Source organism: Thermobia domestica, chromosome 18, assembly GCF_964235325.1.
Source record: "Thermobia domestica chromosome 18, izTheDome1.hap1.1, whole genome shotgun sequence".
NCBI lineage: Eukaryota > Metazoa > Arthropoda > Insecta > Zygentoma > Lepismatidae > Thermobia > Thermobia domestica.
In genome coordinates, this window is record NC_137471.1 from 109012730 (window position 1) to 109025020 (window position 12291).

Sequence of the window (12291 nt, forward strand, 5' to 3'; positions counted from 1 at the left end):
CCTGCAGAATGTTTTTAATGATCACACCGTACTGCAAGACATTCTTCTAAAGTGCCAGTAGCGTAATTTCAAATTTTGACTCGGGGGAACGGGCAGGTTCTGCACATGCATAAGAATCCCACGGTATTTTTAGTATATGCAACTGAATATAATATGTGTATTACTCCAAATCAGAGTGTCAGCAGTCACTCTTATCCTTTTTAAATGACGCTCCTATGAGGTGCAATGGGCTGTAGTAATAATGTTGTATCATCGATATCTGCTGAGTGCCAGAAATATCGATATTTGGGGAAACGAGTCTGTCCATACAACAGTCAAGAATCGTCGCGTACTAGTCGCTGAGGTAAAAAGTTACCCTCACTCACTTGCGTATTGAAAACTTCTAGTTCACTCATTCTTATTGAGTTTGTGGTGCTAGCCGTGGGTGTTGTGAAGACTGCAACACCCTACTGAGTATTATGAAATGCTTTGTAGGAAATCAAGACTTTACAGCATGTTTAAGACTATCTAGAACTATTAATCAGGTTTTGGAGGATAAGTGGTCTGTAGTGACCGCATTCTAGGTATTCCTCGTGAAACTGAAATAGTTAACATTGCTCTTTTTACTTGTTCCTGTTCTATGTTTCATTATTACTGCTATTTTCTACTTACTTTCTTGTTGTAGCTCTATACTTCATATTTTCCTGTTCATTCTTAAGGATTTTTAACGTTCTTTGTTTTATTTTCTTATAGTTATTTCTTTTATATTTATTCTTTAAACTTGATCTTGAATTATTTTAAGGAGTTTTATTTTGAAATTTTAATGTTCAAAAAGTATCGATCATTGATCTCATTGCGACCAGGTCAAATAGCTTCGCTGTTGACTTTCCAATTAAACTACCGTAATAAATCAGCCAATCAGCTGAAACTAAGCATTAAATATGCAAGAAGGATGGGTTAAACGAGACGCTCAGATCTTCCTTTATTTAAAATTATTTGATATACATTTTCCTTAAAACATTTTAGAATACATTGTGAGTCCTCCTCATATATATATATATATATATATATATATATATATATATATATATATATACATTACATTTTCAGAAACAGAATAAAACAGAAAAACATCAATATTTATGAAGAGCTCATTCGTACCAACACAAACATTGACATATTAACACAAATCAAAGTCGCTTGCTTTAAATAGGATAATATTAAATAACATCAACAGACTGCTATTTATAAGGAACAAAACTGAATAATATTAATCATACTCGGGAAGGATCTGTGGCCGAGTACGTCCATGTATAAATACATTGAAACAAACATATACAGTACACATTACTTATATTTACGAGTTAACAAATTACATAAAAGTACAAAGAAAGGTTGCCAGATAAACATCACTTAATAAACATAGTCTATTTTTTAGAGAACAGTTTTATCAGTAGATGTTACTAAAATTTAAGAAAGAAAAGCAGTAAAACCCGTTCATTCGCCCACTTCACTCAATTTGCCACTCGATTCAATTGGCTGCTTATTTGTTGAATCAAGAAGTATCAAGATTCAATTATTATTTCTTTGTAAAATTGACAACTTATGGAAGTTAGATCTTATTTATAGTATGGCCAGATTAAGATATAAAGTTTACTTATATTTTGGAGCGAAGTGTTATTGTATATTTAAATAGAACTTGAAACCATGACAATAGAAGAGAATGGTACACTTTTCTGCTCCATTTTACGTATACAATGATAAAGATACCACAATTATTCTCCAATCAGAAATTAAAGAAATGGCTTTGAGTTTCGAAAAAGAAGTGCTGTATTGTATAGACTAAATTATGTACACAATATGTCACGGGTTTGGTCGTCCGCAGTGGGAGGAAAGGGTGTAAGCAGTTGGCTTCTGGCGTTTCGAAGAGTGTTCAGTTCTTGGATGTATTTCTCAAAATATACTAATTTTCTTACTCACATACCACAGTACTTAATGTATTAATATTAAATACTATAGTAGTATAGTCTATATAATGTAGTTAATAAATATATGTGCGTAAATAACTTAGATATTATGATGTATTATGTACACGCGTGTATGGAAATGTGTGTGTGTGTTTATTCGCAACTGCCTTTGTATGTCGGGCATCCTCCCTCCCTTGAAAAGGTCCTGCGAATGTTTCTGGTTACAAATGAATGATGATGTAGTAGTAAAACTGAAAAGAAATGAAAGTACTCCTAGAAATCTCACATAAACGATGGTATCTACCAAAAAATCACGTAAGTTACGATCGAACAAACATAAATAGGCAAACTTTACTATTGATCTACTGCACAACCGTGAACTATAAGATTGAACTTTTCTTATAAAAATGGGATGCGTAAAATAAAAAGGATTACTAGTAACCATACTACATTTTTTCAAATAGCTTCAATCTCTTTCATGAACATATTTATAAATCACAACATTAAAATAAGAATAAGTAATTTCCTTCAAACTACATCTGTGTGACTCCAAATATTTTCATAAACTCTTTTAACATTTTTGACATCACACAGTAGACACTGCTATCCGACACTCATTGGTGAGAACACCTTTCAGCAACTTTCCTTTAATTGTGTTGGTGTTTGAGAAATGGCAAAGTAACAAGACATTTGGAAAAATAGAAAACAACATAGAAACATAGGAATTCTTTGGGAAATCCATTGCGAAAAGGTATTTCAATGGTCAACAACAAAATTGGAAATAACAGTAACAAGGAAATCGATTCAAGTGTGACAAGGAATTGTGGATGAGTTTATGCACAAACAAAGTGTTTTTGTGAAAAAGAATTCCATTAGAGGGAAAAATCTTCCATTTCAGCCGTTCCGGAGATATAGAGGGGCAAAGGGAAAGTTGGTGCTCTGATATTTTGTGGATTTTCGACTATTTTCCGAGTGAATATGTTTAAAACATGCATTTAAACGTTAAGATACACCAGAGCGAATAAAAGTGGCATTTAATGTTAAGGTGAATGGCGTAGCTTTTACCCGGGGCCGGAAAAAGGAGCTAGGAGGAATAACGAACGTCATTGACACGAAGAACAAAATTGTATGATATTACTTGCTAATATATCACGTATTTAGTTCGTTGAAAATGAGAAAAAGTGATATGAAAATGTATGAATTATGTTGCCAAAGGAACACAGACGTTATTATGTGAACAAAAATACAAGTTCATAATCTGTGCAAAGCACTATTGAAAAACAAATCAAATAATATGAAACATACGCACATATTGTTTATTGTTGCAAACGTTCATCATTTTTACATTTTTCATCCCATTTGATCTGATGATGCTTTTATTCGATTCACTTTACCAAGAAACCTGTACATAGACACCTTACACGCCTATTTCAGGCAACAATGGAACTACGTTATTTTCGCCCTCCAAAACATTCTTCCCCTAGAATTTTCATTGACTCTTTTGTAACCCTCAAGTCTAAGGCGAAGTATTACTAAAATTTCGTGGATGAGACTTCTTGATTTTTTAAGTCTTTTTTACTTCTACTATCGCTACATATTCAAAAAATTGCAAATTATTTGAGCAGCAGCCTTCCCCTTATTCCTCTATATCTGCGGAACGGTTGAGATCGAGGGTTTTTTCCCTCTAACGAGTTTAATTGTATACCAAAACACTTCGTTTGCTCATAAACTCGTCCACAATTTCGTGTCACACTTGAACTGGTTTCCTCGTAAATAACTGAGACACTAGTAATAACAAGGGGTCTTGTAATTATGAGTATATACACTTTGCTTTGTTACACTTGTTGCATATTAGCGTTTCGTACCAAATAGTGTAAAGTTTTCATCTTAATGCTTTCAAATGTTTGATATTTATCCCTACTTTTTCCGTATTCACACACAAATAAATGCATGTATAAAAACGATAATTATTGCGTTGCATTTATATATTATATAAAATATAATTTTATATAATATATAAATGTAAAAAATGTCTTTCAGTAAAAAAAATCACTTCTAGTAATTTCTTGAGCCCGTCGACCTACACAGTACGTAACACAAATATATGGGCAACCAGGGCAGCCAGGGATTTACTTTTTGTAAATCAAAGGATTGCGGTGTAATGGTGATAGCGAAAGATACTTTTTGTAAATCAAAGGATTGCGGTGTAATGGTGATAGCGAAAGATGCAATATCTCTTTGATGTGAAAGCCTGTTATCCCTAATAACATATAAAGTCTAATTGTGAGAAAGCAAGCAGAGGATGCTGAGAAATAACATAGTTTTGGCGAAGGAAAAATTTTCTACTCTTGCCCCATGTGGTGGGGTAAAAGTAAACAACGGTTGGAGCAACAATGTACAGTCGAATGAAAACATAGAAGCGTATACATAAACGCCAAGAAACACTTTGAATCATAGATGCGTATATACTGGTTATATGGAAATACAGGAAGTTATAAAATACCAAACACATTAGTGTCAAATGGAACTGCCAACAAAAGTTACAGTAATATATCGTACATGTTATAATGACAAAATATGAAAACAGGAGGAATCAGTTCAACATTCGTCACAAAAATGTTACGTGCGGTGCTACATACGTACACAGTGGTCACACACGTACACAGACTTCCTTTGTTTAAAATTGGAATATTGTTCGTGAGACTACTCATTGCATATGATACAGGAAATCTACATTTCAACGTTTGGGGTATCTGAAAAACAGTTCCCCACAGAATTGGCACATCATATCCATGTTGTCCGGTACAGGTATATTTGACTGATGAGTAATGCTTTGTAGTTGGTTGGATGACATTGATAGGAATTACTTGTTTGCTGTTCCTAGCTTCTTTTGTGTTCTCGCGCAACATTGCCTATCGACATTCTCATGCAGTATACCACAAAGGGCAAGAGTGAACGTTAACGCTTGCCCCGCCTCAGGCATATTCCAATCATTGCCCGCCATCCCCAGTCTAAGCACTTTTTTATCTTGCGTACTACTGATAAGAAATACGAACTTACACAGCTTTTCCATGAAATATTTCCAGTCCTATACCTTCAACTGAACCTATATTACATACTATGACACGACCTACGAATCTTTACTGCTTTCCCTCTAAAACAAACTTACCACTCTGCTTCTCTGCACACTGCACGCACACGGCTCGTTTCCTTTTCCGTTCTGACATGTGTCATGTCGAACTAGTTTTCAACATTCGCTTATTTACCGACGTTGCCACTTCTCCGTAAATATTGTTTTCACTCTTGCCCTGGTTACCCATACAGTATTGTGCTTATCTGCATTCCGAAATATAACTTTACCTATTTGATTTTTTAACTGTATAATGAATACAGATCAAAAATACTTTAATAATGAGAAGATAGTCTGAATAGTTACGTTAAATATTACGTTGCATGACGAAATGAAGAACAATTTACGTTTATATAACTTTCATTGCAGGGATAATCATCATATATGTTAATGATGTTAATGAAATAAACCGACAAACTGAAGGAGGCCGCGATGGCTCAGTGGTAGAGAATTCACCCATTGTGTACTGAATTGCAAGTTTCTTTGGGGTTTTCTTCTTTCCTGCATTTTTCCATTTCACCATTCATTGATTCTCGTTTCACTGTTTCCTTCAGCCTACACGGCATAACCGTGTGATGTAAAACTGAAAGATTTAATTTCATTCCATTCTGCAAGAAGTTATACATCAAAAAAGAAAAAAAGTTTATATAGATTTGCAAGGGAAAATCTATAATTTGAGGGGAAAATACATTCTAGTAGTACAGGTTATCTCGAATATGAGAAACCGCGAAACTTTTTGTAGGTGCCAGTAACAGCGTGCAGAAAGTTAAATTTACGCTCTCCACAAATTCATATTTCAGAACTGTGCTCAAGCTACATACCGGAGGTCATAACGGATTCTCAGATATATTCCGACTTAAATGTGGATCGCTAAGCGGTTAGCGTACGCGCCTTTGGCGTGGGAGACCCGGGTTCGATTCCCGGCGGGAGCTCATGTTGTTCGGATTTCACGTTAATCGGTAGGTCCACGTCTCATATAGCCTAGCTGCTGAACGGGACGCTAAACTAAAATCAACTCAACTCAATTAAATGTGGATCCAAAGAAGGCAAATAGGAAGTCATGATAGTTAATACTGAATGCGTTGGCGAAAAGTTGATGTCTTACCGAAGAAAGGTAGGGGGTCATTTTGGACTTCCTTCTGCGGAGTTGTATAACAACACAAAATACGAAATTTAAAGATTCCAAAGGACAAATTTAAAGGTTTTCTGGTTTTCCTCAGTTACATACGCAGGTCTACACCCTATCATTTAGGTTACAGTGGTGGCTTGTACCAAAATTCTCAGGGTAGGCAAGTTATAATAAAGTGCATTGCGTTGTACACTGTATTACGCTAGTACACAGTAAAACTAAATATATTATTTTAGTGTCCTAATATTACAAGAATAGATGGTAAATTTGTTTCAAGCCAACATTATGTAATGTTTTATGTAAAAAAAATCGAATTCATAATTGTTTGTATTTACATTATTAATTTTTGAATCGATAGGTCTTTATAGAAGTCAGTGTCAAATCGTATTTAGACTCGTTGGTGTTTGTGAGGCCTCTGAAAGCACAAGGGCCTGGTTTATCGCACACAGCTTGCAATGCAACTGACACAAGAAATGCATCATAACTTATAAATAATAATAATAATAATAATAATAATAATAATAATAATAATAATAATAAAAATAATAATAAATTATTTTCAAATGGTCATGCCGTCTCGTTTAATATTATATTTTCGAATGCCAATCGTTTAAGAAAGATAAGATTTCGAGCATGTATTATCTGCTATCGATACTGCCTCTCCTTCTCGATTACTTTCTGGTGTTGTCTCTAGCACGTTTAGTTTCCTAACGTTCTAAGCCGTTCGCAACTCTGTAAAAACACATATAAATAAGCTATAGTAGCAACCTCAGGAAAAGGGAGCCAGCGCTTGGCGGTACTGTATCTATTGAGGTGGAGTAGGCAGAGTCTGCAAGAGCTGACCAAACCTTTATACGCATGTGCTGTGTATCCTTCGGAACATGTGTTGGATATTATGCTTATTTATGAGATAAATCTTGTAATAAACGCTGAAAATATCTGGCAGAGCTGGCAGGTTAAAATTTGCCGGCCTTAACTGATCAGAGCTACAAGCGGGTTCTGCATGAACTACATACAAAAGTTGATCAGAGCTAAAGGACGGTTCTGCATGAACTATATGCAAAAGTTGATGGGCACACGTTCCTCCAGGCCTTCGCGTGTATAATTAATTGCAAATTTAAGTATTTAGAAGACTCTGTGATACAGGAAAGTTTTGGTACAATACTCAACAAATATTTAATGATTTAATTCATAAATTATTGAAGTAAACCAGGGTAGGCTTAGCCTACCCTGCCTACTAAGAGCCGCGTCTGTTAGGTTACCAGCTTGAAAGTTTCCACGGTGCAGTGGGTCACATTATAGATAGTTAGTGTTGTAAATAAAAAAAAAACGTTCGTTTTTTTTCAGAAATGTACGTCTTTTTTAGAAAAAAACATTGCCTCTCGTTTTTTTCTAAATTTCGTTTTCTTTTTCAAATAGTCACTTGTAATGTATCTTACGTCATTTAAGTCTGAAGTATTTTTATGTAGGTGTAATTACCATAAAATGCAACATAAATTAAACACTAGATACTGATACGGTACAAATATTTTACAATTTATATGAGTAGCGTACCTATTAATAATCCGTGTTTCTGTACTGTTTCACCAATATCAACGAAGAAAAAAAGTATAAATGAACATTGGTTTTTTTTTTCGTGAAAGTAGGCCTTTAATAAGTACGAAAATAATATCACAAACAGTATAAAATGCAAATAACTTGTCTAAAGGTAAAAACTAATACTAATTTGCCTACTAATATTTTCTGAATATCATATAAATAATTTGTCGACTAGATATATGATATGCATTGCTGGCTCTGCCATATGTGCAACACGTGCATTTGCACTGGGCTGCAACATATGTCATAAGTGTTTTATTTAAAATAAATATTTCTTGTTGAAGATAGACTTCATGATTATGGTAGCTAAATTTACTAAGCCAGGGGTGCCCACAAGGGGGGCTATGACACAAATTGCGTCATTGAAATATTTGGGGGGGTTAAAAATCTATATAAATATGCTTGAGGGTGTGTAAAAATTAATCGAAAAGATTTTTTTCCATGGAAGAACACCTACGGATAGACAATTGAGGGGGGTGCGTCATGGACATGAGGGGGGTGGGCACCACTGACTAAGCTGACCTATTTGAATACTACATTCATAAATTATGTTTAGGTCGCATTAATTTAAGTCACATGATCAGTGCTAAAGCAAATGGTAAAATAAATCCCAGAATAAATTGCTTGATTGTTGTCAAATACAGGAACTCAATTCTCGAATGCCTGTCCCCTTTGGTTAGTTATCAAAGTTCTGATACGAAAGCTTCTCTTGTCTTTGTCGCAAATAAGAAAGTTATCATGGAAAGTGGAAACACTTTAAACAAAATAACAGATGTAGAAGGAAAATCAAGAGATAAAGGTAAAAGAGCTAGTTGCACTATAATTGCAAACTGATATGTTGAGATTGAAACTCGATATTGAATTCTATAAAAAGGATTACCATCTTTCAGATGAATTTGCTTTATCTTTTACTAACATAATAGATTAATATTTAAAGCAAAAAACAGACACAACAATATTGTATTTGTAGTAAGTATTTAAGCCTTTCTGAGTGCGAGTGTAGTTTCCCTCCCTTTCGTTGTTCATGCTGGAGTAGCATACTTTAAATCGTGACTTTTAAGATTTGTTCTTTCTGGAGAAAGATTTAGGCGGCAAATTACGTCATTGCGCGGGCGACAAATTGCCTAGGGCCGGCCCGATGATATATACGTTCATGTCCACAATGATTGTCGCATATCTATAACTGTCTTCTTGTAAGAATATAATTTGATAATGATTTTGCAGGGTACTTTTAATATTACGTGTATAATCGGAAAATGTATATTTGTGGTAAATTTCAAAGGAAAAGAATTATAAATACGAAAATGAGAAAGAGTAAAAGAAACTGTTGCTAAATGGAAAAAAAGTTTTATTTTCGTTTTATTGTTCTTATTTACTGCTGTTTTGACATGAAATTTGCCACATACATGTCTTTGCCGATTATACACATACTAACATCATAAGAAATACCAGGCGGATTCGTTATCAAATTATATTCCTACAACAACATATTTATAGACATGCGACAATAATCTTGGACATGAGTGTACATACAAGACATGAATATAGGATGACATAATTTGAAGTAATGCAGGGTGTTTCAAAATGAATATTAGGGTTTTGAAACTTTGTAGTATCTATTACAATTAACTTACAATTATAAGTATTATCAAATAAAAGAGCAACTCAAACAGTTTTGTACACACGCGTGTCATGCATTGTTTCCTCTGTCTGCCGTTAGAAAGAGCAAGTAGCAAAGATGGAGACTAGAGACCAGAAAGCTTTGTGTGTTTACTATCGCCTTGGTGAAAGGGGGGTCGTACAAGCTTATTTACGTCTTTCGTCTACATTAATTTTGAACTAAAAATTTTCCCAATCATCCCTTCCACCGGGAAGTATATACATGCTTTGCCAACTTTCGCCTGAGCTTGGGAACTACTCAAGCAGAAGAGTTGGTGGCAACGTGTTTGGTTGCGTCCGAACTATCCAAATATAAAAAAAAAATTAATAAATGAAAATATTAATTTTAATCTTTCTTAGCTAACTGGCAGTTTGGCGCGAGGGATAGTTCACTACATAAATATAATTAAAATCATGTACGTTCTGCAACCTGTTCTCGCGTCTCTATTCAGAACTAAAAACAACCACAAAAAAAAGAAATATCAGGCAAACAATTGAAACACTGGGACTTAGATATCAACCATTCATATTTAACAGAAAACAAAATTAATAACTTTACATGCACTGGTTTTTACACGGAAAGTTTGAATATTAATGTACACCTGAGTTGGAATGAACAAGAAGCATTAATCATGAATATCACTAAAACAACACTTTTATCAGTGATGTCGAATACACAATAACATTCAAAATAATACTTTAAAATGACAACTTTTTTTTTCTTATGGAATTCCCTATCTAGCTAAACAACACGTAAAGAAAAAAAAGAATGAAAATATTTACATGAGATAATTATACGCATGCGATTTAGTTGGTTGTGACCGATTATTCGTAAGCTTACGTTTATTATCAATTCTTTTTCTTTTTTTTATTTCGAGGTTCACTATTTAATGGCAGACGAGATATCTGGCGTACAAAACACAATTCCAAAACTAGAATCACTTCTTCATTCCGTCAACAAGTTCCTGAATTAGGCAAACTTGATTTAATGCTCGCAAGAATTACTTTTCCGATTGCTCCTACTACATTAATTCACATTTACTTACAGTACATTGTCCTCAGAAACGGCGTGGTAACTTCGTTGTTCCTTTGGATCTGCAGAGTTCTAACTAAACAAATTGCATAAATTTCGAGTCTTCTTGATTAATATGGTGATCATTGCCTTCAAAAATCATTTACACACATTAAACTTGCTTATACATACTGACTAAATCTCGATGCTTCTTTAAATATGAAATTTCACTGATAAAATATTTTGCTGAATCGGGTCATGTCCGCACCCGTTGAGTCTTCCACCCCGATTACTTAGCGTCCCTCAGGATTACACAAAGCATGTGAGCAGAGTACACTTAGGACGTAACATAGTTTCTGATTGGTCAGTCATTGAAAAGTTGTCCAATCACCACTCACTTTAGAAAATCACCGGAAGTACGAAATGATCTAGTAGTTTCTAGAACTTTCTCGAAGCTGTTCAACCGGAAGTTTCAACATCTTTGAGACAAAGAATCTCTGCTTTGCACACACACACATTCACAAGAAAAGTCAGTTTGTGGCGTCGAAGAGAACTCACGCGCTGAACGAGTATGCGCATAGTTGCCAACCATTAACCTTTGTCACTGAAAGTCAATCATTAATTTAATAAAATATACGCATTAATTTTTCTTGCTGTCGGTGGTCGATAGCAAATGGCGCCCACAGAGAATTGGCAATATTTTATTTACAAAATTGCCAAAGGACCCTGGAATATTTATATGTGGTCCTTGATTTTGATACACCCTGTATATAGTTTGATTCTACTGTTTCATGATAACGGTGAACACAATGTTTCCTTATGGGGACGAACACGCCACTATAACACTAAATAGGAGCAACTTGGGATAAATGTGGAACATTAACAGTATAATTTGGAGGGATTATTGATTGTTGTCACTGTTGTAGGAGCATTATTGGTGGAGCATTGTTTACGAAGCACTAGTAACACCATTTTGCACTATTTTATACGCCTTGCTATTATTTTGAGTGATAGGTCTTTACACCTGTATGTTCGGCCACTTTTTTTTTCGGTCACTTTTATATAATTATGAAATGTTTTCTGTCTTTTAATGTCTTCTCATTAAAATATGTAATTTTCTATCATTTTGTTAATTTTCACTCGGTATTCTGAACTATGGTTTCTCACCGTGTGCTTATGTTTTATGACCATTCACTACCAACAAAATATATTCACTACAACATTACATAAACGTTATTTAACAAGTATACAAGTCCCATTTGGGTAAAGATTTAAAATTATATGAAAAGAAATATTCTTTCGACCTAACGAAATTATATGTGACTTTTTTTTTTTTTAACTGGAAACGTATCGGAAACGGATTCGGAATCGAAAATTAAAATGGAATCAATAACGGAATCGAATTTGTACATTGCTTTACAATATAGAAACTTCAATACTTAATGGCTATAGACAAGCTTTGATAAACTCCTTTTTTTTCACAAAAAGTACGGATACCCTTTTCAAGCATTTCAAAAAAAAAATCAATACAATCCAAAATGAAAAATATCATCAATGTAATAATCTTTGTCATTACAACTTAACATTATTAAACTTTAAAAAAAAATCTTTCACTTATCAATTTGTTGGAACAAGATTCAACAATCCTAAAAATTGTATTTCGCAATAGATCTTATTCTCATATGTTCTATCATGTGGTTCAGTATTTGAGAGGATTTTTAAAACAAAGTTCGTTCTTAACAATGCTTAACCATTCCATAACAATATGACGGCATACATTAAGGCTACATAACTATTCATATTTTCTGGGTATTTG

At 34.1% G+C, this 12291-nt stretch overlaps 1 protein-coding gene across 1 annotated transcript in view; it reads right to left on the bottom strand.

The window, feature by feature from the left end:
* Positions 1–1032: 1032 nt before the first annotated feature.
* LOC145676002 (uncharacterized) overlaps positions 1033–12291 on the bottom strand; it is a 358531-nt gene continuing 347272 nt past the window's right edge. The window contains exon 7 of the transcript XR_014129257.1: positions 1033–2197. The gene's annotated coding sequence lies outside the window, so the exon portion shown is untranslated. The remainder of the gene's footprint in view (positions 2198–12291) is intronic.